The 25,880-nt window shown below is 37.5% G+C and overlaps 1 pseudogene; it reads left to right on the forward strand.

The window, feature by feature from the left end:
• Positions 1-348: 348 nt before the first annotated feature.
• Positions 349-25,826, forward strand: LOC142858971 (vomeronasal type-2 receptor 116-like; annotated as a pseudogene).
• The last annotated feature ends 54 nt before the right edge of the window (positions 25,827-25,880 follow it).

Genomic DNA, 25,880 nt, shown 5'->3' on the forward strand with positions numbered 1-25,880 from the left:
ACTCATGAATTCTATAAAATTTAACCTGAAACATATAATAAATATTCAAAGTATCAGTAGGTTAAAAAGAGGGAATTGTTATACATATGTACTACATATATATATATACATACACATATATATAATGTATGTATTGGTTGATGTATATGTTATGACAAGCTAACAATTAGAGACAAGGGGGAAACTCTGACACAACACTGGGAGACAAGGACATCCAAGAATTAGGTTGAGTGAATTTTCTGCTCACATCTCTTTCTGGGCATTCAAATTCTTTATTGAGAATTTTAGGAGGAAAGGCAATTATCATTAGTCAGTGATTATAAACTGGATTTTATTTCAGGATTAAGGATGAAGTCTGTGTTTACTTATAATTTCAGGTATGTAACCGCCACTGAGAAACACACAGTAAGAATTGTGCCTGCTGATCCAGGTTCTATGATTTCTTCGTATTTCAATCCTGTTTATATAGAAGGCCTGTTTTCTTTGGTGTCCTCCATCCAGCCTGGCTTTAATATACTGTATATCATCTTCCATACTATTTCCTGTGGCTTGCAGGAAGAAATGTGAAGGAAACAATTCTTTTAAATTTAGAGTTACTTTTCTCACCACCATGTCCAGTTGTTGGTTTCTATATTTGTTTGTTTCTGCTGCTGAAAGTTTCTCTGATGTCAAAGCAAGGCCCTGATCTATAAGAGTAACACAATGTCGTTGCAAGACACTTGTTCTTTTTTTTGTACATTAGGATTTGGTTTTACTGTAGATAACTAGACCATCTAGTCTGTGATTTTTCTTCACCCAAGAAGTTTCTGGTTGGTCAATTTAGTGGATCTGGTATTCAATCAAACCTGATATTGATTACTTACTCTTAGAAATTTTGTGCAACCATTCTTTCATCTATCTTGCAGGCAGGATATCTTTGTAGATCAAAAGAATTTGGGACGAGTTTTCATCTACAGTTTATGTTTGGTACAGGATAAAGTGTATTTCAGTACCAAAGACACTAGAATGCTGGGTTAAAGCTCAATGAAAGTACCAGGTCAACTTCAGCATGTTCAATCTGTTGTGAAGTTGAAGTTCTTTAGGTTTTATTAAAAAGGTCTTGCCATTAATCTGTGGATGATCATCTATAATCTTGTCTGTAAATGGGGTGTTTGGTGACAGCCAGTGTATCACTTTTAGGCAATAACTCTATTGGATGTAACCATATGATAAAAAGTCTGCCTCACTTATTCATTAGTAAATTCATTTAGATCTCCTTCAGAGATGTATATCATTTAGGAAGGTTCTTCTGTATATGTTTTCTACAGTACTAATCATTAATTTTAGCAGTCTTGACAGAAAGAACCAAAAGGTGAATGTCTGCACACATGGTTGGACACCCCACTTTCAAGTCCCCTCATACCTGGGAAAAACCCTGGGTCCCTTCTCCAGTTGTGATGTAGCTGCCCTCATTCCCCTTGACTGACAGCAGAACTTCCTTGTGGTCTGTAATTGACAAGGATGTTTGTGTTCTTTCTGGCTGGTGGTTTTCCACAGAAGCTTTGTAAAGGTATAAAAGGCTTTAGCTTTGGAGAAATAAAGGTTGTTGTGCTTTCACCTGAAAAGAAGCCTTCTTGTCTCAATCCCGTCACTACCCACCAATCTATGCCTCCAGGCTGAACTGGCGCAGACCCCCCCCCACCTGCGTCAGCTTCTCTAGCCAGCCATCAGGAAAAGTTCCTGCAGGTGGGCTGCTCAAATACCCCATCACATCCATCAGAACCTGAAATCTACAAGTCCCACTCCACCCCAAAACTTCCTATTACCCCATCACAACCTCAGTGGAAGTCTGAAACACAGCCTGCTACTAGACACGGAGGACCAACAAGGAACAATTAAGCACAAATTGTGATTGCACAGAGTGGACCAAGAGAACAGGCCCAAGAGAGAATGCCGTGGCTACCTGAGACACAGAGAACAACAGTACAGAGCAGACTAAGAACAGTTTCAAAAGACACAGACAGCCACACCAAGGATTGGAATAACATACAAAGACACTGCTTGGACCAACTGGAGTAAGAGATTTGTAGGGGCCAATAGAAAAATTTAACAAAAAGCCTAAAAAGCAACATGGGACATCAGAACTCAGTGATACAGAAAGACTTTATCATGCCAAACAAAAACAGGAGAAGAATATGATTTTAAAGATAACTTTATGATGATGAAAGAGAACATTAAAGAGGAGATAAAAAGTTCCCTTAAAATGGTGGAAAAGACAAAAAATCAAGAAATCGTTCAAATAGCAGAAAATGAGGACTGCTGAGAAGTCAAGAACAATGGCACCGGGTTTTGATCCTAGTGCACATACTGGCTTTGTGGGAGCCTAATCTGTTTGGATGCTCACCTTACTAGACTTGGAAGGAGGTGGGAGGTCCTTGGACTCCCCACAGTGCAGGGAAACTGGTCTGCTCTTCTGGCTGATGAGAGAGGGGGAGTTGATTGGGGGAGGGGCAAAGATATGGGAGGCAATGGCCGGGAAGAGACAGAAATCTTTAATAAATAATTAAGTAATAATAATAAATAAAATTCTAAAAAAGAAATTGTTCAAAAAAAACAATAAAAAGCAACAGGAGAAGCACACAGCTCATAAGTTCAAGACTTGAAGATTGAAATGCAAGCAGTAAATGAAACATGAACCAAAAGAATTCTGTACATGGGAAATCTGGGTAAATGAACAGAAACAACAGAAGCAAGCTTAACCAACAAAATACATCAGATGGAAAAGATAATCACATGTTTCAAAGATACTATTGAGCAAATAGAATCACTGGTCAAATAAAACATTAAATCCAATAAATTCTTACCACAGAACAGCCAGAAAATGTGGGACACCATAAAAAGACCAAACATAAGAATAATAGAGATAAAAGACTGAGAGCTCCAGCTCAAAGGCACAGAAAATACATTCAACAAAATAATAGAAGAAAACTTTTTCAACCTAAAGAAGGATATCCCTATGAAGGCTCAAGAAATATATGGTACACCAATAAACTTGACAAAAAAGTACTCTTGTCATGTAATAATCGAAACACAAAACATACAAACAAAGAAAGAATGTTCATAGTGTCAAAGGAAAAGTTCAAGTAACATATAAAGTCAGACATGAAAGCCTGAAGGTCCTGGACACACAGACTGCAGACAAGACACTAAGAGACCATGGATGAAAGCCCAGACTAAGCTGTTTTCACTACTGAAGCTCTGTAATAGAGTTTGAAGTCAGGGATGGTAATGCCTCCAGAAGTTCCTTTATTGTATAAGATAGTTTTGGCTATCTTGTGTTTTTTACGATATGAAGTTGATTAATGTCCTTTCAAGATCTGTGAAGAATTTTGATGGTATTTAATGGGGATTGCATTGAATCTATAAATTGCCCTTGGTAGAACTGCCATTTTTACTATGTTGATCCTCCCAATCCAAGAGCAAGGGAGATCCTTCCATTTTCTGGTATCCTCCTGTTGTAATAGGATCGGCGGGGCTGCATCCCCAGCACCCCGGCCGCCTGCTAGCTTATGCCTGAAATAACAACACACAAACTGTATTCATTTAAACACTGCTTGGCCCATTTCTATCTAGCCTCTACTAGGCTAATTCTCACATATTAATTTCGCCCATTTCTAATCATCTGTGTGTAGCACCCCAAGGTGCGCTTACCGGGAAGATTCTAGCCTACGTCCATCCTGGGTTGGAGCTTCATCGCGAGTGCCTCAGAGAGTAGAGCTATCACGTCTACCCAGGAGAGGGGAGCATGGCGTCTCTGAACTCACTTCCTCTTCCTCCCAGCATTCTGTTCTGTTTACTCCTCCCACCTATGTTTTAACCTATGAGGCCAAGCAGATTCTTTATTACTTAACCAATGACCTTCCTCCATCATTTCCCCTTTTTCTGTTTCAACAAAAAGGAAAGGCTTTAACTTTAACATAGCCAAATTACATATAACAAAACAGTTATCAAGCAAGAATTACAGTTACAATATTTATATCTATTTTATCTCTTATCATAACAATGGAAAACTATAACTATAACTATCTATCTTTCTGCAACTCCATCAAAGACTCTAGAAGAATACAATATTATATAAGCAAACAGAAATTAAGCAATTTTCACAACTCTAGAAATGACAGAGCCATCTCACTGCCTGTACAGTCACCCAAAGTTCCTCTGTACTGTTGGGGCATCAATCTTCAGCCTTCAGGCCCATAGTATCCAGCAGACTTTTTCAAGAAGCAGGAAAATTCAAAGTCAGTTCAGTCACTATCTGTTGTATCCTGCAGAATGTCTTGCAGACTCCTTCATGAACCAGGAAGCCCGAAAGACCATCTCACCTTTAGGCAAGTTTAGCAGTCCTCTCTCTGTGGGTTCTCTGTGTCCAGTTTATGCAATAGTCCAGGCAAGAACAGTTTCTTGCCCAAATGGCTATCAAACTCCATAAGGATCCTCTTCGATGCCAATCTTCTTCTTGAAGTAGATTAGTGCTGCCAGGAGCAGAGTGTCTCATTGTCATGAAAAGTCCTAAGTTATTAAAACATTAAATGCCATATTCTGCAGTCTTTGAAAGATATGAAGAATGTCTGTCTATCTAACTGAAATGTATCTCTCTGTATCTAGAAAATCTAACTAACATGACGACAAGCTTGACTATTACTAATGATTATCCATTAACCTATAGTTCTTAATTATACATTACATTTTTTAATGAAATACACAATCACAATATCTTAATTAATAGGAGAAATGTGCATATACATATAACAAAATTGACCTTAAATCTCTATCAATAATGCAAAATCTATACTAATACAAATTATTCCTATCTATATCATATCCCCCTTTAAATGTAAAAGAACATTTAAAAACCTTATTTGGGAACATGGGTGCAGGTGTTTCTCTCCAAACTGCTTCCTGCTGAATGGGGGCGTCATTAATTAGGTCTTTCATGGTATAACCTGTGTGCTAATTTCATCTCAGTTGGCAGTTAAGCGAAGCAATTTTCTGAAGATGTTCACAGCAACCCTTCAGGAGGGTGTGGTTCATCATACCATATCGGAATAGAAGAAATGAACAGGGTCTCATCCTCTGTGAAAACAAAATAAGAAACTCCTTTCCAAAGCATCATGTCCTTAGATCCAAATTTCAAAGTCAAGGCATTTTCAAAATATCTATGTTGGATTAGTTGAGCAGCATTTATAAACAAATATCTTTTAGCAGCTGTTGCTCTTTTCTCAGTATTCTAACAATTCAAAGAGAGCATAAAAACACACAGTATCACGATTCTCTGTTTATTTTCCATCTTTGTACAGCTTTATTTTAACTCTATTTCATTTATTTTTACTTTTATTTTTTGCTTTTTGAGACAGGTTCTCTGTATCTTTGACCTGGAATAACTCTGTAGACCAGGGTGTCCTTGAACTCTCAGAGATCCACCAGTCTCTGCCTCCCAGGCATTGGGATTAAAGGTGTACACTACTACACCTTGAACTCACAGAGATCTGTTTTTCTCTGTCTTCTAGGCATTAGGATTAAAGGCATGTGCTACCACACCTTGAAGTCAAAGAGGTCAATCTCTTTTTGCCTCCCAAGTGTTGGGATTAAAGGTGTGTACTACCACACCCAACTCCTCTCTTTCTTCCTTATTTTTGTTTTTTATTTTAAGAATTTTAATTTTTAGCCTGCATATATTTGTAACACACAGTAAGCCATTTAGAAGTTTTCATTGTCTTTGAATCTCTCTTTACTATAAATCTCTCTTTTTCTGACCACATGAGTCTTTAATTTACCAAGCAATATGGGTAGGACTAAAGCCGTGGCTTTGACGGCTGGATCCAGCCCATTCCTCAGCTTTCCAGCCTCATGGCTGAGGTACTGGCTGCAGCCATGTTTACTGCCACAACTCTATGGCATTTCAAGGTTCCAGCCAGCAAGTAAGTTGCAGTATTATGTCCACAGACAACACACAAGTCCTCTCTCCATAGTCGGCCCTCCTGCCTCAAACAGTCAGAGTTTGCCATGGCAGGACAGCCCAGAAAGTCAGTATTTTAAAACAACACAGGTTTTTTCCTGCTGCTGAGTCAGGAAAATTTCAAAATGGAGGACTTACCATTTTGTGCTAGCTCTGGGGCCACCAGGTATGAGCAACACTCAGCACTTTAATTCTGAGACTGAGCATGCAGCACAGAAATTCTTTCCATCCAATTTACGTCCAAATCTGACACACAGAGCACTGCCATTTGGCCATTAGAAATTCTTCTGTTGAGAATTTTCTGGTTCAGCTCAGTGCCCCATTTTATAGTTGGGTTGCTTAGCCTTTTGCGGTCTAGTTTTTGAGTTCTTTATATATTTTGGAAATCAGACCTTGGTCAGTTGTCAGGTTGGTGAAGATTTTCTCCCAGTCAGTGGGTAGCCTTTTTGTCTTAGTGACAATGTCCTTTGCTTTTCAGAAGCTTCGCAGTCTCAGAAGGTCCCATTTATTAAATGAGGCCCTTAATGTCTCTGCTGTTGGGGTTATACGTAGGAAGTGGTCTCCTGTGCCCATGTGTTGTAGAGTACTTCCCACTTTCTCTTCTATCAGGTTCAGTGTTTTGGACTGATATTAAGGTCTTTAATCCATTTGACTTGAGTTTTGTGCATGGTGATAGATATGGATCTATTTTCATTCTTCTGCAGATTGACATCCAGTTATGCCAGCACCATTTGTTGTAGATGCTCTCTTTTCTCCACCGTATACTTTCAGCTCCTTTATCGAAAATCATGTGTTCATAGGTTTGTGGGTTAAGGTCAGGGACTTCTATTCGATTCCATTGGTTGACTTCTCTGTTTTTATGCCAATACCAAGCTGTTTTCATTACTGTACCTCTGTAAAAGAGTTTGAAGTCAGGGATGGTAATGCCTCCAGACGATCCTTTATTGTATAAAATTGTTCTGGCTATCCTGGGTTTTTTGTTTTTCAATATAAAGTTAATTATTGTCTTCTCCAGATCTGTGAAGAATTTTGATGGGATTTTGATGGGGATTGCATTGAATCTATAGATTGCTTTTGGTAGAATTGCGATTTTTACTATGTTGATCCTCCCATTCCAAGAGCAGGGGGGATCCTTCCATTTTCTGGTGTCCTCTTCAATTTCTTTCTTCAAAGACTTAAAGTGCTTGTCAAATAGATCTTTCACTTCCTTGGTCAGAGTTACCCCAAGATATTTTATGCTGATTGTGGCTATCGTGAAATGTGATGTTTCTCTGATTTCCTTCTCAGCTTCCTTATCCTTAGTGTATAGGAATGCAACTTATTTTTTGGCGTTGATCTTGTAACCTGCCACATTACTAAAGGTGTTTATCATTTATAGGAGATCTTTGGTAGAGATCTCTTTAATCAGATTAATGACTACCTTCATTGTCATCATAGAACCTTCATCCAACAACAAATAGAAGCAGATACAGAGATCCACAGTAAAACATTGGGCCTAGCTTCTGAAGACCAATTCATGAGAGGGAAGAATGATAATGTGAGCAAAGGGGTCTGGTGTGTGAAGTTGATACCCACAGAAAAAGCTGACATAAGCTCGTGATACCTCATTGAATCTGGACTGATTGTGAGGGAACCTGCATAGGATCAACATAGGACCACTTATGCACAGGACAACTGTGAGACTTAGAGAGTTTGTGGGATCATTGGCAATGAACAAGGATTATTCCCTTGAACTGGCTTCAACTGGCATCTTGGAGCACATTCATTTTGGAGGAATACCTTGCTCAGTCTCGATATAGAGCAGAGGGCCCTGGTCTTGCCTCAAAGTGAAGTCTCAGTTTTTATTGACTCGCCATGGGAAGCCTTGCCCATTGTGGGGATTAGATGGCAGCTTGGCAGGGAAGGGTGGAATACAAGGATTAGAAGAAACATTGTGTTAAAACATTCTTGATAGAAAAAAGAAAAGTAAATAAATAGGCACCATACAATTCAGTAACTATTGAAACCAATGATGAAATTAAACATATTTGATTGCTGGATTCATATATCTCTTACATATATTGGAAAAAGATTAAAGCTTCATGAGATTTAATTTCACATAAGGGGCTCTCCTCAACCTGGAAGAATTCCATGATGTCATTAGAAGGAATGGGAGGGGCTCCTAGTGAAACATCATTGTGGTGAGTGAGTGATGCGGCACTCAGGAACAGCCCGCCTACACTTCCTAATCATCCTACAGGGGCTATACTGCCCAATACCTCCTTTATCTTCCTACCCCATCCAGCTTACATCCAAATCCCCCCACCCCCTGTCTCCCTCCATCCATCCCTTCTTTGGCGGCAGAGTGCCTCCCAGCCCAGGCTGCTTGGGCGCTGGGACCTAACCCAAAGCAGAGGGCAAAGGGGAGCGTGGTAGCTCCAATGTCCCCATAGCCTGCCTGTGGCAAGGAGGGTGGGCCCTTTGTTTGCGAGCTAACCAAGCAGCACGGAGTTTCGATCTGGGCACCAGGAGAAACATCACTGGGGAGTGACATCACTGGGAAGGTACATCAGTCGGCAAGAAGACCTGATCCTGTAAAAGAAGATCCATAGGAGAATATTGGGAGGAAGAGATGGGGAGACGCCAATGCAAGAATTCACCCAACAATCTGAAAAACAACACGAAACCACCAGAAGACAGCGACCTCACAACAGGAGGACATGAACACCTTAATCAAGAAGAAGTAGAAAAAACTGACTTCATGAAAGTGATTGACACACTTAAACAGCATATAAAAAACGCCCTTGTAGAAATGGATGAGAAGTATAACAGAAAGTTCGAGGAATTGAGTAAATCAGTGAATGATACCATAGGAAACCAAGGAAAAACAATCAAGCAGATAATGGAAACAGTTCATGACTTGAAAACTGAAATGGAGGCAAAGAAGAAAACACAAACAGAGGGCCGGCTGGACATGGAAAATCTAGGTAAACGAATAGAGACTACAGAAACAAGTATAACCAGCGGAATACAAGAGATAGAAGAAAGAATCTCAGATTCTGAGGATAACATAGAGAAAATAAACGCACTGATCAAAGAAAACAGCAAGTCCAACAAACTCTCATCACAAAACATTCAGGAAATATGGGACACAATAAAAAGAACAAACCTAAGAATAATTGGAGTAGAAAAAGGAGAAGTGCAGCTCAACGTTCCAGAAAATATACTTAATAAAATTATAGAAGAAAACTTTCCCAACCTGAAGAAGGATGTACCTATGAAGGTTCAAGAAGCATACAGAACACCAAATAGGCTGGATCAAAAAAAAAAAAACATCCCCTCGCCATATAATAATCAAAACACAAAATATATAGAATAAAGAAAGAATATTAAGAGCTGCAAAGGAAAAAGCCCAAGTTACTTATAATGGTAAACCTATCAGACTTACACCTGACTTCTCTATGGAAACCATGAAAGCCATAAGGTCCTGGATAGATGTACTGCAAAAACTAAGAGACCATGGATGCAAGCCCAGACTACTATACCCAGCCAAGCTTTCGTTCACTATAAATGGAGAAAACAAAATTTTCCAGGATAAAAACAAATTTAAGCAATACGTAGCCACAAATCCAGCCTTACAGAAAATAATAGAAGGAAAATCACTAACCAAGGAGTCCAACAATGACCACAATATCTCAAACATCTAGAGACCCTTCACCAGCACAACTCAAAGAAGGGAAACACACAAACCCTACTACTAAAAAAGTGACTGGAGTTAACAACCACTGGTCATTAATATCACTTAATGTCAATGGGCTCAACTCACCTATAAAAAGGCACAGGCTAAGAGATTGGATACGAAAACAGGATCCAACATTCTGCTGTCTACAAGAAACACACCTCAACCACAAAGACAGGCACCTACTCAGAGTAAAGGGCTGGGAAAAGGCTTATCAAGCAAATGGACCTAAGAAACAAGCAGGTGTGGCCATACTAATTTCTAACAAAGTTGACTTCAAACTTAAATCAATCAGAAGAGATGGAGAGGGACATTTTATACTCATAACAGAAACAATTCATCAGGATGAAGTCTCAATCCTGAATATCTATGCCCCTAATATAAAAGCACCCACTTACGTAAAAGAAACATTGCTAAAATTCAAGGCAGCCATCAAACCACACACACTAATAGTAGGAGACTTCAACACTCCTCTCTCACCAATGGACAGGTCAATCAGACAGAAACCTAACAGAGAAATTAGAGAATTAATGGAGGTAATGAAGCAAATGGACTTAACAGACATCTATAGATTATTCCACCCAAAGAGGAAAGAATATACCTTCTTCTCTGCAGCTCATGGAACCTTCTCGAAAATTGACCACATACTGTGTAACTTACACAGTTACAAAAAAAATATTACTAACCACCTGTGTCTAATCAGATCACCATGGATTAAAGTTAGAATTCAACAACAATGCTACCCCCAGAAAGCCTACAACCTCATGGAAACAGAACAGTCAACTACTGAACCATACCTGGATTAAAGAAGAAATAAAGAAAGAAATTAAAGTCTTTCTTGAATTCAATGAAAATAAAGAAACAACATACTCGAACTTATGGGACACTATGAACGCAGTCCTAAGAGGAAAGTTCATAGCACTAAGTGCCCACTTAAAGAAAACAGAGAAAGCACATAATGGAGACTTAACAGACCACCTGAAAGCTCTAGAAAAAAAAAGAAGCAGACTCACCTAGGAGGAGTAGAAGACTGGATATAATCAAACTGAGGGCTGAAATCAACAAAATAGAAACACAGAAAACAATCCAAAGAATCAATGAATCAAAAAGCTGGTTCCTGGAGAAAATCAACAAGATTGACAAACCCCTATCCAAACTAGTCAAACGGCAGAGAGAGAATTTGCAAATTAATAAGATCAGAAATGAAAAGGGGGACATAACCACAGACACAGAGGAAATTCAGAGAATCATTAGATCTTACTACAAAAGCCTGTATAACACAAAACTGGAAAATGTAAAAGAAATGGACACTTTTTTAGATAAATACCATTTACCAAAATTAAACCAGGACCAGGTGAACAATCTAAACAGACCTGTCAGTCGCGAGAATTAGAAGCTGTTACAAAAACCTCCCTACCAAAAAAAGCCCAGGGCCAGATGGTTTCAATGCGGAATTCTACCAGAACTTCCAAGAAGACCTAATACCTATACTCCTCAATATATTCCACAATTTAGAAACAGAAGGGTCATTACCAAATTCCTTTTATGAAGCTACAGTTACTCTGATACCAAAACCACACAAAGACTCAACCAGGAAAGAGAATTACAGGCCAATCTCACTCATGAATATCGATGCAAAAATCCTCAACAAAATACTGGCAACCCGAATCCAAGAACACATCCGAAAAATTATCCATTATGATCAAGTACGCTTCATTCCTGAGATGCAGGGCTGGTTCAACATACGAAAATCTATCAATGTAATCCAGCATATAAATAAACTGAAAGAGAAAACCATATGATCATTTCATTAGATGCTGAAAAAGCATTTGACAAAATTCAACATCCATTTATGTTAAAAGTCTTGGAGAGATTAGGGATACATGGGTCTTACCTAAATATAATAAAAGCTATATACAGCAAGCCGACAGCTAACATCAAATTAAACGGAGAGAAACTCAAAGCCGTCCCGCTTAACTCAGGAACACTACAAGGCTGTCCACTTTCGCCATACCTCTTCAATATAGTGCTGGAAGTTCTAGCAATAGCAATAAGACAACATAATGGGATAAAGGGGATTCAAATTGGAAAGGAAGAAGTTAAACTTTCGTTATTTGCAGACGATATGATAGTGTACATAAGCGACCCCCAAAACTCCACCAAAGAACTCTTACAGCTGATAAACAGCTTTAGTCATGTGGCAGGATACAAGATCAACTCCAAAAAATCAGTCGCCCTCTTATACACAAAGGATATGGAAGCAGAGAGGGAAATCAGAGAAGCTTCTCCATTCACGATAGCTACAAACAGCATAAAATATCTTGGGGTAAATCTAACCAAGGAAGTGAAAGATGTATTTGATAAGAACTTTAAGGCATTGAAGAAAGAAATTGAAGAGGATACCAAAAAAAATGGATGGACATCCCTTGCTCTTGGATGGGGAGGATCAACATAGAAAAATGGCAATTCTACCAAAGGCAATTTATAGATTCAATGCAATCCCTATCAAGATCCCATCAAAATTCTTCACAGATCTGGAGAAGACAATAATCAACTTTATATGGAAAAACAAAAAACCCAGGATAGCCAAAACAATCCTATACAATAAAGGATCTTCTGGAGGCATTACCATCCCTGACTTCAAACTCTGTTACAGAGCTACAGTAATGAAAACAGGGTGGTACTGGCATAAAAACAGAGAAGTCGACCAATGGAATTGTATAGAAGACCCGGATTTTATCCCACAAACCTATGAACACCTCATTTTCGATAAAGGAGCTAAAAGTATACAATGGAAGAAAGAAAGCATCTTCAACAAATGGTGCTGGCACAACTGGATGTCAACCTGTAGAAGAATTAGAATAGACCCATATCTACCATCGTGCACAAAATTCAAGTCCAAATGGATTAAAGACCTCAGTATTTTCGTATTGTTAATAGTTGTTATCAAATGCAGAAATTTAGTGCACTGGGATACTATAACTGCTCAAGGGATTGGTTTCTTAATGTTTGGGAGAAAGGAATTTGTGTTTGGGTTTCACAAGATTTAGTCTCAAGTTCCTGTTGTGTGTTACTGAAATTATCAATGACACTTTTTCTGTGTGGTAATAAAAATATTCAAAAATTATTTTTATATTGAAAATGTATATGTTAATACATAAAGAAATTATAGTGGTACAATATCTAAGTGGGAAATTGGTTCATTTGACTCTGAGTGAATTATTTAGAATGAAGTACGATTAATATTCATTGGTAAAATTATATGAAATGACTAGGAAGAGACAGACGTTACTGCTCTTCCCAAAAAAATAAATACAAATTGGTATTATTCACTCCCAACTTGCTTATTACCCACTTTTCTTACAGAAAGCCTCATAAACATTTTCCTCAGATTTTATTTTTTATCATCTTCTATTTTACAAATATGTTAAACAGGAGTATGCAAATTTATGTAGGATGCTTTGTTGTGTTAATGTAACTGGAAATGTAGTCAAAGCAGTTTTGTAGTATAAAAATCAATTGGTCAGAAGTCTCCAGTGAGGATATATGACATTCTGTGTAAACATAAATTAGGTGAAGAGTACTTAGAAGGTAGAACTTGGCCTTAATCTCTGCAATAAGAACCTGGAGCTGGTGTATCTTTGTACTTTTGAGGCCAGCCTAATCTGTAGCAAATTGTTATTCAAAACCTTGGAATCCATTCTCTATTAATTACCCGCATTAACATTAATACTGTCTATATACATGGGGAATACATACATATAGCTTTACAAAATACATCTTTTGTATTTAAATTCATTTAAATATAAGTCTTAAAAAGAGATTTTACACCTCCATTAGATAAATCAGATAAAAAGAATGATGGAGGAGGGTCATCTGTCTACATGTTGTTTCATTGGTTGATTAATAAAGAAAACTGCTTGGCATGATAGATCAGAACTTAGATAGGTGGAGTAGACATAACAGAATTCTGGGAAAAGAAAGCTGAGTCAAGCAGCCGCTATAGCTCTCCTCTCCAAGATGGACACAGGTTAAGATCCTTCCTGGTAAGCCACTACCTCATGGTGCTACACAGATTATTAGAAATGGGTTAATCAAGATGTGAGAATTAGCCAATAAGAGGCTAGAACTAACGGGGCAGGAAGTGTTTAAAAGAATACAGTTTTTGTGTAATTATTTTGGGTAAAGCTAGCCAGGTGGTGGGAAGTGACCTGCCACTCCTATATCTACAGAATAACACAAAGATCAAGGGCATATGTTAACTATAATGCCCACTCACTATAAAGAATTGAAAGCATAACAGCCAAATGTTTCCCATACTATTGTACACTCAACAGGCATTATTTGACAGTTTTATCAAATTCAGTTAATTTGTGAGAAAATATGATAAACACATAGGCACACATGTCTCTTGAATTTTTCACATTAATCAATGATTTTAAAATGAATATATGAATAAGTTTACTGTTTGGTTAAAGCCTCTGCCATTGTCTTTATCTTTAGAGTAAGCACTCAAAAACCAGAAATTGAAAACACACTCTTTAAAAGGTGCTGACGTATCACTTTATTTATGGAAGATGCACTCTAATGAACTTTTAAAGCTTTTTACAAGCTTCCAGCTACTTATATTATTCTAATCTAACAGCATAGGCCATTTGTATCAATATTGGCAGTGGTTGATAATATGGTAGAGCTCATAATACTCTCTGTCTGTTGACTACTCAGGATCATCTGTAGATCTCTGTCCATATTAATCACCATACCCTTTTACAGAACAACAACTAAATACTTCCAGTTTTTACTGGCCTTAGCTTTCTCCATCGATGAAGTCAACAGGAACCCTGATGTTCTACCAAATTCTTCATTCGTGTTTGAATGTCCAGAGGGTGGTTGTGCAACTAGGACAAACATAGATAGTCACTTTGACTTTACTGAAGAAGTTCGTGATTTGCCCCCTAATTATATGTGTCATGAACAGACTATGTGTATCGTGGTCCTTACAGGACCAAATTTGGCAAAATCTATAAAGAATGGGATCATGTTCAACTTCCTCAAACCTCAACAGGTAAGATTTTGTGTTGTAACTTTGCAAGAAATTCTAACTGTACTCTTATAACCATAGAAGCTAAGAAGATTATAAGGAGGATACTACTGTCAAATTTGTGTTAAACAATGACGTTCAAGGATTTATTCATTTGTGGTGGGGCCTAATTTCCCTTTTTGAAATTGAGATGAGGGAAGAACTAATAGATAAGGAGTTTTTTGAGGAACTCTTGACCTAAAAGGTCTTTACAAGTTTTTATGTACATGTGCTGCCTCATGCTACTCCCTGTGTTGTAGGTCCTTCAGATTACCTATGGACCTTTCCATCCCATTCTGAGCAATCGTGAACAATTTCCTTCTCTGCATCAGATGGCTGTCAAAGACAAATCTTTAGCCCTGGCCATGATCTCTTTGATGCTTTACTTCAACTGGAACTGGATTGGACTGGCCATCTCAGACAATGATCAGGGTACTCAATTTCTCACACAATTAAGAGGAGAGATGGAAAAAATTACAGTCTGCTTTGCCTTTGTGAGTGTGATCCCAGTCAAGATGCATTTATTCTTGACAAGAATTGAAGTTTATTATAACCAAATATTGACATCATCCACAAATGTGGTTATCGTTTATGGTGACCCAGAGAGTTCTCTAGCTGTGGGCTTTAGAAGGTGGCAATCTCTAGGTTTACAGAGAATATGGGTCACCACCTCACAGTGGGATGGCACTGCAACTAAGCATGACTTTCCACTTGATGCATTCAATGGGAAAATAACTTTTGCACACCATCATGCTGAGATTTCTCATTTTAAAACATTTGTCCAGACATTGAACCCTCTCAAATACACAGACGAATTCCTGGCCAGGCTGGAGTGGATGAACTTCAACTGCAAAGTCTCAGCTTCTATGTGTAAGACTCTGAAGAACTGCTTATCCAATGCCTCATTGCAATGGCTAAAAGCACAGACTTTTGACATGGCCTTTAGTGATGAGAGTTATGACATATATAATGCGGTGTATGCTGTGGCCCATGCCTTCCATGAAATGCTTCTTCAGCATGTACATAATCAACCCATGGATAATGGAAAAGGACATTATGCTCACTGCTTGAAGGTAGTGTTTCCTCTTTTGGATGAAATTTGATATCATCAAAGTCAACGTCTTTAAATGTCTATCAAATGTCCCAATTTACTAAATTAGGGAATATTTCATACAATATAAAGATTTATGGAAATTTTTCTTCATAATGATGTAAATCTGGATGCTGGTATAAATCTTAATGCAAAAGCAATGGTGTGGAAGTTACAATTTGTAAAGGAAGTACACTGATTTTGTTACAGACTGCCTGACTATCACCACAGCTTTCCTAAAACTGTAAGCCTAAGTCCTTCCTCCTTAATCCTCTTCCTAATGAGAAGATGAATCCTTGCATATTCATTGTCAAATATGTGATAATCAGCTTATGAGATGATTTTCACTTGTCTTCTAAACTGAATCTGCTCACACTGTAGGCACTTGGGACCTCATTTCTCATCCTGAGTGAAAGTAATTACACAGTAAACAGTGTCATTCTTCAGTTAAGACATACATTTGTGTACATAAGTATGAATGCATGGTTCTTCTTGTGTATGGTTTCATGTTTTTTGTTTCTAGGTATCTCTTATTGTATCTGTGTTAGTGTATATAAACATATGTGTGTGTGTGTGTTTCTGTATATCTGCATATCTATCTGTTTGAGGAACTGAAAATAAATTTCTCTTGTATCAATGTCTTTCTGTATGAGAGTTTCTTTCTGTAAATAACTTTTTGTGTATTTTTTTCAGTGCATGTATTTATATCTGTTGACTTCACAGTTGCATATTGCTTGAACATATGTATATCTTTTTTGTTTGTCTGTCTGTCTGTTTCTCTCAATAGATCTTTGTATATGAGCATAAATCCATCAATATCAATAGCTCTCTGCGTATTTGTTTTTGTCTGTGAGTGTCTTCTTTTGTCTATTTGTAATTTAATTTGTGCATGTATTTGTGGCCCTCTTTATGTGTTTCACAGCTTTCTGGTTTTGTGTGTCTGTTTTGGTGCATATGTTTTACTGTGTGTATCATTGTTTTCATGTGTAAGTGTTGGCATTTGTGTGTGTCTATATAAAATGTATGTAGATGCATTATGTATGTATATATATATGGAAGTGAATCTCTGACTGTATGTCTCCGTCTCTCTTTCTTATGGGGTGTGTGTGTTTTCATATAGGTGTTTTGTATCTTCATATAGGTCTGTGTTTCTTTTTGGTACTTTTTTCTGAAAGAACTTTAATTCTAGGAACATTATGATAATTTTATTTATCCACATGTTTTACTGTTATTTCTCCCCTGAACACCTTCAATAATACTGCCTATTAGATAAAATAAAATGCATTTTATGAATTCAAGGAAGAGCACACACACTACAGAACAGTGTGTCTCTTTCAGGTGCACTCCTTTCTGAGGAAAACATGCTTCACTAATCCAGCTGGAGACAAAGTGATTATGAACCAGAAAGACAAACTTTAGGAAGAGTATGACATTTTTCAGATTTGGAATTTCCCATACGGTCTTAGACTTAAGGTGAAAATAGGCGAGTTTAGCTCATATTTTCCATATGGTCAACAGCTGCATATATATGAAGACATGATAGAGAATGCAACAGGAAGTAGACAGGTGGGTCTGATTTAACTGCAATCTTTTGCATTACACAGCAGTAACACAGATAATGGGATTGATTTGTGCTGTCTTATAATGAACTAAAAATAATTAGTCACATTACAAAGCATTTACATTACTCCTATTGTATGTTTCTACATCCATTTTTGATGTGACATTTTATAAATACTTTAAGGATTTCAGATATGTGTACAATGAATTTTTATCAATTTAGAATATCTTTCTTTTTCAATATATAATGTATAATGAGTGTTACTACTGTGCTATACTTTTATTGATTTTTATTGAACTCTACATTTTTCTCTGCTCCACTCTCTGCTCTTCCTCTCACATACAACCCTCCCCTCAAAAGTACCCATGGTTTCAATTTACTCAGGAGATATTGTCTTTTTCTACTTCCTGTGTAGATTGGATCTATGTATGTCTCTCCTACCGGCCTCATTGTTGTCAAATTTCTCTTGGATTGTGGTTTTTAAGCTGGTTTTCTTAGCTTCTTGTTTAAAAACCACTTCTCTTTTTCCATATAAAGTTGACTATTGTCTTCTCGAGATCTGTGAAGAATTTTGATGAGATTTTGATGGAGATTGCATTGAATCCATAGATCACTTTTGGTAGAATTGCCATTTTTACTATGTTGATCCTCCCAATCCAAAAGCAAGGGAGATCAGGAAAATGCAAATCAAGACAACTTTAAGATACCATCTTACACCTGTCAGAATGGCTAAAATAAAAAACACCAATGATAGCCTTTGAGGGAGAGGTTGTAGAGAAAGGGGTACACTCATCCATTGCTGGTGGGAATGCAAACTTGTGCAACCACTTTGGAAAGCAGTGTGGTGGTTTCTCGGGAAATTCGGGATCAACCTACCCCTGGATCCAGCAATACCACTCTTGGAATATACCCAAGAGACGCCTTATCATAAAACAAAAGTATATGCTCTACTATGTTCATAGCAGCATTGTTTGTAATAGCCATAACCTGGAAACAACCTAGATGCCCTTCAATGGAAGAATGGATGAGGAAAGTATGGAATATATACATATTAGAGTTCTACTCAGCAGTAAAAATCAAGGACTTCTTGAATTTTGCATGCAAATGAATGGAAATAGAAAACACTATCCTGAGTGAGGTAAGCCAGACCCAAAATGAGGAACATGGGATGTATTCACTCATATTTGGTTTCTAGCCATAAATAAAGGACATTGAGCCTATAATTCGAAATCCTAGAGAAGCTAAATATAAAGGAGAACCCAAAGACAAACATATAGGCATCCTCCTGAGTATTAACCTCATCAAGCGATGAAAGGAGACAGAGACAGAGACCCACATTGGAGCACTGGACAGAAATCTCAAGGTCCAAATCAGGACAGAAGAAGAGAGAGCACAAGCAAGGAACTCAGGACTGCGAGGGGTGCACCCACACACTGAGACAATGGGAATGATCTATCGGGTACTCACCAAGGCTAGCTGGCCTGGGTCTGAAAAAGCATGGAATAAAACCGGACTCGCTGATCAAAGCGGACAATGAGGACTGCTGAGAACTCAAGAACAATGGCAATGGGTTTTTGATCCTACTGCACGTACTGGCTTTGTGGGCGCCTAGGCAGTTTGGATGCTCACCTTATTAGACCTGGATGGAGGTGGGTGGTCCTTGAACTTCCCACAGGGCAGGGCTGAAGAGGGAGGGGGACTTGATTGGGGGAGCGGGAGGGAACTGGGAGACGGTGGCGGGGAAGAGACAGAAATCTTAAATTAATTAATTAATTAATTAATTTTTAAAAAATCCACTTCTGAGCGAGTACATATGATAACTGTCTTTCTGTGTCTGGGTTACCTAACTCAAAATAATGTTTACTAGCTCCATACATTTTCCTGAAAATTTTAAGATGTTATTTTTTCTGCTGTGTACTACTCCATTGTGAAAATGTACCACCTTTTTAAAATTCATTCTTTGGTAAGGGGCATTTAGGCTGTCCAGGTTCTGGGATGACAAACAATGCTGCTATGGATATAGCTGATTATATGTCCTTGTGGTTACAATTGAGCATCTTTGGATAAATACCCCAAATCGGTATTACTGGGTTTTAGGGAAGGTTTTATTTCCTACTTTTCTGAGAAATCATCATACTTGCTTCCAAATGAGTTGTACCATCTTGCATACCCACCAGCAATTCAAAAGTGCTCCCTTTACCCCACACCTCTCCAGCATAAGTAGTCATCAGTGTTTTTGATCTTTGCCATTCTTACAGTTGTACTATCATCATAAAGCCAAAAAAACCAAACCTTATAGAAGAGAAAGTCGGAAGTACATTTGAATGCATTGGCAAAGGAGACCACGTCCTAAATATAACCCCAGCAGTACAGACACTGAGAGAAACAATTAATAAATGGGACCTCGTGAAACTCTATAGCTTCTGTAAAGCAAAGGACATTGTCAATGAGATAAAACATCCTACAGAATAGGAAAAAAATCTTCACTAACTCCACATCAGACAGAGGTCTGGTCTCCAAAATATACTAAAATCTCAAGAAACTGGTCATCAAGAGAACAAATAATTCAAATCAAACTTTTACTCAAGTTCCTCAAATATGTGGAGGATTTGTAAAGCATTTACACCTCGGGAAACACCGTTCTTTTCAGCTCAATAGATATCAGTTATGCCCTCCCTCACTCTAGTTAGTTAGCTGTATTTTTCTTTATAATATGTCATGCTTTGCAGTGCTGTTTTTTAGAGTACATGTGTGCTACCTGATATTTTAAGAGCTATTCCCCTATTCCAGATATCTGTTCATCTAAGCTTTCTGTGAGGTTGCTGTGATTAAATATTGACCAAAATCTTATTGAGGAGAAGGTTTGACTGGGATCATGAATTACAGCAAAGAAATGACAAGGTAGGCAGGCATATGGAGACTGCATCTAAATCACAGAATCTGAAGGAACATAGCTTACTGGTTTTCTCTAAATTCTCACACAGCCTGGACTAGGGACAGCACTGCCAACAGTGGGCAGGGCAGTCCTATATCAACTACCCATTAATAAAATGCTTAAATAATTTGAAAAATGTTGCCAGGTACCACAAAAGTAACAGACTGTGCTGTTTTCTGGAATTTTGTTTTTTACTTTTTTTTTAAATGGAGTGTGCTGGATGTCTCTACAAGTTTGTTCAAATGACTGCAGAACCTGGAAAAGCTGTTGCTTCTATTGATGCATAACATACTGCTATTATTGGTCTTTTATATAAATATAAATATACATATATAATTTGAATTTTTGGAAACTTTAGCTGTGCTCTCAACTTTGGAAAAAAGTATCCCAGTTTACTGTGTTGAGTTGGCATTGTACAGAAATTAACAGCCATATTGTTCTAGAAATGTTGAACTTAATTTTTTTCCCATTTGTACAGGGGTAAAGCACTGTATTAGATATGTAAGGTCTTATCTACGTGGGTTTGATTACAAAAACTAATAAAGTATTCTCTAAATAATGAAAAAAATAATTTGACAGCAGGCGAATTCAATGGAGAGAAATATTTTAGTTAAGGTTCGCTCTAACTTCTTAATGTACTTTGTGTCACTGTGATGAAAGTTAAGTAGAAAAACCACTTTGTAAGCTCTACAGTGTTTGTTCATATAAAAAAAAAATTCTTCCTCCTAAATTTCTAGGTTTGGGAAGCTACTCAAATTTACATCAGTTTGTTTCCATACATTTGCATGCGTGGTATTATAAAAGATATTAAGCTTAATCTGATAACTCTTTTGGTGTATATAAAATTAGCTAATTGGTATATCAACATGATGATAAAATATAGTTATAGAAGTAGGTAAAACTCCTGACACCAGCATGTATCTGATTTTTCACAGATGCCGCCCTCTGTGTGCAGTGCTGATTGTGGTCCTGGATTCAGAAAATTCTGGCAGGAAGGAATGACAGCCTGCTGTTTTGATTGCAGTCCCTGCCCACAAAATGAAGTTTCTAATGAGACCAGTGAGTGTTTGCTAGTGAGATAAATCCTTCACATCACATAGATCATCTTCTCTCAGTCTTACTGAGTTGATCAAATGGACCAAAAGACAATTGAAGAAATAAAATATATTACTTTCCTAAGTTAATTTTTATAGGACTATGATTATTAACAAATTCATTTTAAAAAACTTGTTATACCATTATACTGGCACTTCAATTGTATTTTAATAAATAAAGACTGTCTGAAGATCTAAGAGTAAAACAGTCCCACCAGTCAGCCTTACAGACCACATTATGGTAACATACACCTTTAATCCCAGTAGCCATAATGGCATGCATGTTTAATCTCAGTCACTACCCTACCTAGTATAGAAATCAGGGGGTGCATAACTTTAATCCCAGTGCTATATGCCTTTAGTCAGAGCCTTAGAGAGGAAGATGGACTGTTCTCAGACATGGTCTGTTAGTTTTACGTATTTCACATTTGTTTTATTTTTTTGTATATTGTATACAAATTTTGAATATTGATACCAATTTTGTATATTGATACAAATTTGAGATTAATTTTGTGAAAGCATATTGTACATGCATTTTGAATCTTGTTCAATGTATTGTACCTATACAGCTCATTTAACAATGTAATGCTAATTTCTAGTCCTTGAAAATTTGTATTATCAATAGTTTAGGAAAATAGAGCAGAACAATCTATTCCAAAGAACATAATGGATATTGGAGAAACTCCACATGGAGTTTACTTTCCTTGTTGCAAAAGTAAGTCACTGATAGAAAGTAAATTAGCTATAAGCCTTTGGACTCACCAGGATAAGCTACATACTAAATATTTTTTTCTCAATATGTCAAATGAAAATGGGCTCGATATTGTGGATATATTTCTTCCCTGTATATATTATATATAGTCATTGTACTTATTGTATATAGTTTTATATTAATTATAGCCTTTTATTATTTTTTGACAAAAAAGGTAAATGTAGAGGCATTTCAAATGTACTTTAATAAATAAAGACTGTCTGAAGATATGGGGGTAAAACTGTTTTACTTTTCAGTGTTATTGAAGAGATTATGGTAAGAAAAAACACCTTTAATCCCAGTAGCCACCCTGGTTAATATAGAAATTGGGTTTTACATGCCTTTATCCCAGTGTTGCATGCTTTGAATCCCATACCTAGATTGAAATATAAAATGGGGTGGGAAGATAGCTCTCAGACACAGTCTCTTTCTGAGATTGCCATTTCAGACTGAGGTCAAGGTAAGAGCCAGTGACTGGGTGTTTTGCTTTTCAGATCTTCAGGTTGAACCTCAATTTCTGACCCAGAGTTTTTACTAATCGAGCTTCATACCATGGCATACATCTTTGATTCCTTGAAAGTCTGTATTAGCTGGACTTTTCTCAAAGAAACAGTTTTGACAGTCATACAACATAGTGACCAAATTCTACACAAGTGTGGAATGTTCTATAGATGTCTCTTAAGTCCATTTGATTAATAACATCTGTTAGTTTTCTTATTTCTCTGTTAAGTTTCTATCTGGTTGTCCTGTGCATTGGTGAGAGAGGAGTGTTGAAATCTCCTCCTATTAGTGTGTGGGGTTTGATGTGTGATTTGATTCTAGTAATGTTTCTTTTATATATGTGGGTGCTTTTATATTAGGGGCATAGATATTCAGGATTGAGACGTCATCTTGATGAATTTTTCCTGTTATGAGCATAAAGTGCCCTTTTGCATCTCTTCTGACTGATTTTAGTTTGAAATAAATTTTATTAGATATTAGGATAGCCACAGGCACTTGTTTCCTAGGTCTGTTTGATTGGAAAATCTTTTCACAACCCTATACTCTGAAATAGTGTTTGTCTTTGAAGTTGACGTGTGTTTCTTGTAAACAGCAGAATGTTGGGTCCTGTTTTCATTACCATTCTCTTAACCTGTGCCTTTTTACTGGTGAATCGAATCCATTGCTATTAAACGATATTAATGACCAGTGGTTCTTAACTCCGATTATTTTTTTTTGGTGGTAGTGTTTGTGTGTTTCCCCTCTTTGAGTTGTGTTGGTGGAGGGTTGTCAGATGTCTGTGCTGTTGTGGGTGTTGTTGGCTTCATTGGGTTGTGGTTTTCCTTCTAGTACTTTCTGTAAGGCTGGGTTTGTGTATACATATTGTTTAAATCTGTTTTTGTCCTGGAATATCTTGTTTTCTCCATCGATGGTGAAAGAAAGCTTTGTGGGGTATAGTAGCCAGTGCTTGCATCCATGGTCTGTTAGGGTCTGCAGCACATCTATCCAAGACCTTCTGGCTTTCATGGTTTCCTTTGAGAAGTCGGGTGTAATTCTGATAGGTTTACCTATTTATGTTACTAGACTTTCTTCCTTTGAAGCTCTTAATATTCTTTCTTTATTCAGTATGTTTTGTGTTTTGATTATTTTTATGGCAAGCGGATTTTTTTTTGATCCAGTCTATTTGGTAATCTCTAAGCTTCTTGTACTTTCATAGGGAAGGCCATTCACAGTGAGACCATTTACTTCCCGTTGCCTATGGATCAAAGACCTAGAATACTCAACTCCCTCTCCAGCACCATGTCTCCTTCATGTTTGCATGTCCCAGGATCATAATAATGGAATTAGCCTCCAAACTATAAGATATCCAATTAAATGTTATTGAAGTCCAGTGAGCAAAAAAGGTGTTTTATGACTGTCCGAATTAACCTGTTCAATCAAAATTAAATTATTTGTCCTATCAGGGGGTTCTGCTTTTACCTTTATAAACTGCTATGTTCATACTGGCCACACCTGTCTCCTCTAACCAGAGGCAGTGCTATGTCCTCCTTGACCAAAACCCTTTTCCTCCTCTCTTTTTGACTTACTCCTATTCATTCTCTATCTCCTGTTTTTGATTCTTTTTCCCTACCCATTGTCCTCTTGGACAAATCAATCTCCTTTTAGTTGACAACTTGATCTTATTATTTTGTTCCCTACAGATTCTGTTTCCTGTTTCGTATATGTCAGAGTGTTCAGGCTGGTGAATTTATATTAGAAAATGTATCACATAACTTGTCATATAAAAGACATGATCTCCATCTATTTCAGGAAAACCATTCATAAAACAGAAAGACATCAAAAATCTCTCTAACCCTGGGTTCTGAGATATTAAAATACACTCTGTGCAATACAGTGATTAATCATTTTAATCTCTGTAAACTCACTAGTTTCAATCAATTCATCATAGCATTTAGAAAGTATTGAAAATATCTGTCTTTTCTGATAATATAAAATTGTATCATCAACACATAGTTAGATAGAAAACATATTATTTTATTTCATTTCCCATAAATATAATGAATATTCTGAAATGAAAGTATTGCTATGCAGCTGGGTCTCTCAGCTACATCATCAGCAAAGATGTAGATATTGCAATGTTACTCAACACACTGAATCGAAATATTCTGTCAATAAATGGCAGAAGTTGTACTAATCATGCTTTTTTCTCTCCAGAAGATGTGGATAAATGTGTGAGGTGTCCAGAGGACCAGTATGCCAACAGAGAGCAGAACCAGGGTATTCAAAAAGATGTGGTCTTCCTGAACTACAATGACACCTTAGGGATGGTTCTTACCTTAATGGCCTTGTTCTTCTCTGCATTCACAACTGTGGTTCTTGGGGTTTTTGTGAAGTATCATGACACTCCAATTGTGAAGGCCAACAACCAGAATCTCAGCTACATCTTGCTCATTTCACTCATCTTCTGTTTCCTGTGTCCCTTGCTTTTCATTGGGCATCCCAACTCAGCTACCTGTGTTCTGCAACAAATCACATTTGGAGTTGTATTTACTCTGGCTGTTTCCACTGTGTTGGCCAAAACAGTGACTGTGCTGCTTGCTTTCAAAGTCACAGTTCCTGGAACAAGGATAAGATATTTTCTGGTTTCTGGTGTTCCCAACTACATCATTGCCATCTGTACGCTCATCCAAATTATTCTCTGTACAATCTGGCTGCAATTTTCTCCTCCTTTTATTGACAAAGATGTGCACTCTGAGCATGGCCAAATCATCATTGTGTGCAACAAGGGCTCAGTTACTGCATTCTACTGTGTCCTGGGATACGATGGCTCCCTTGCATTAGGAAGCTTCCTTGTTGCATTCTTGGCCAGGAATCTCCCTGACACATTCAATGAAGCCAAGTTGCTGACCTTCAGCATCCTGTTGTTTTGCGGTGTCTGGATATCGTTCCTTCCCATCTACCATAGCACCAAGGGCAAGATAATGGTGGCTGTGGAGGTCTTGTCCATCTTGGCTTCCAGTGAAGGCCTACTGGGATGCATTTTTATCCCCAAGTGCTACATAATTTTGTTAAGACCAGAGAGAAATTCTCTTCAAAAGTTAAGGGAGAAAACATCTTCCTGAACACACATTTCATAAATTGTAACTGACAACTACAGTATTGGCACAGAACTACCT

This window comes from Microtus pennsylvanicus, chromosome 1, assembly GCF_037038515.1.
Source record: "Microtus pennsylvanicus isolate mMicPen1 chromosome 1, mMicPen1.hap1, whole genome shotgun sequence".
Lineage (NCBI taxonomy): Eukaryota > Metazoa > Chordata > Mammalia > Rodentia > Cricetidae > Microtus > Microtus pennsylvanicus.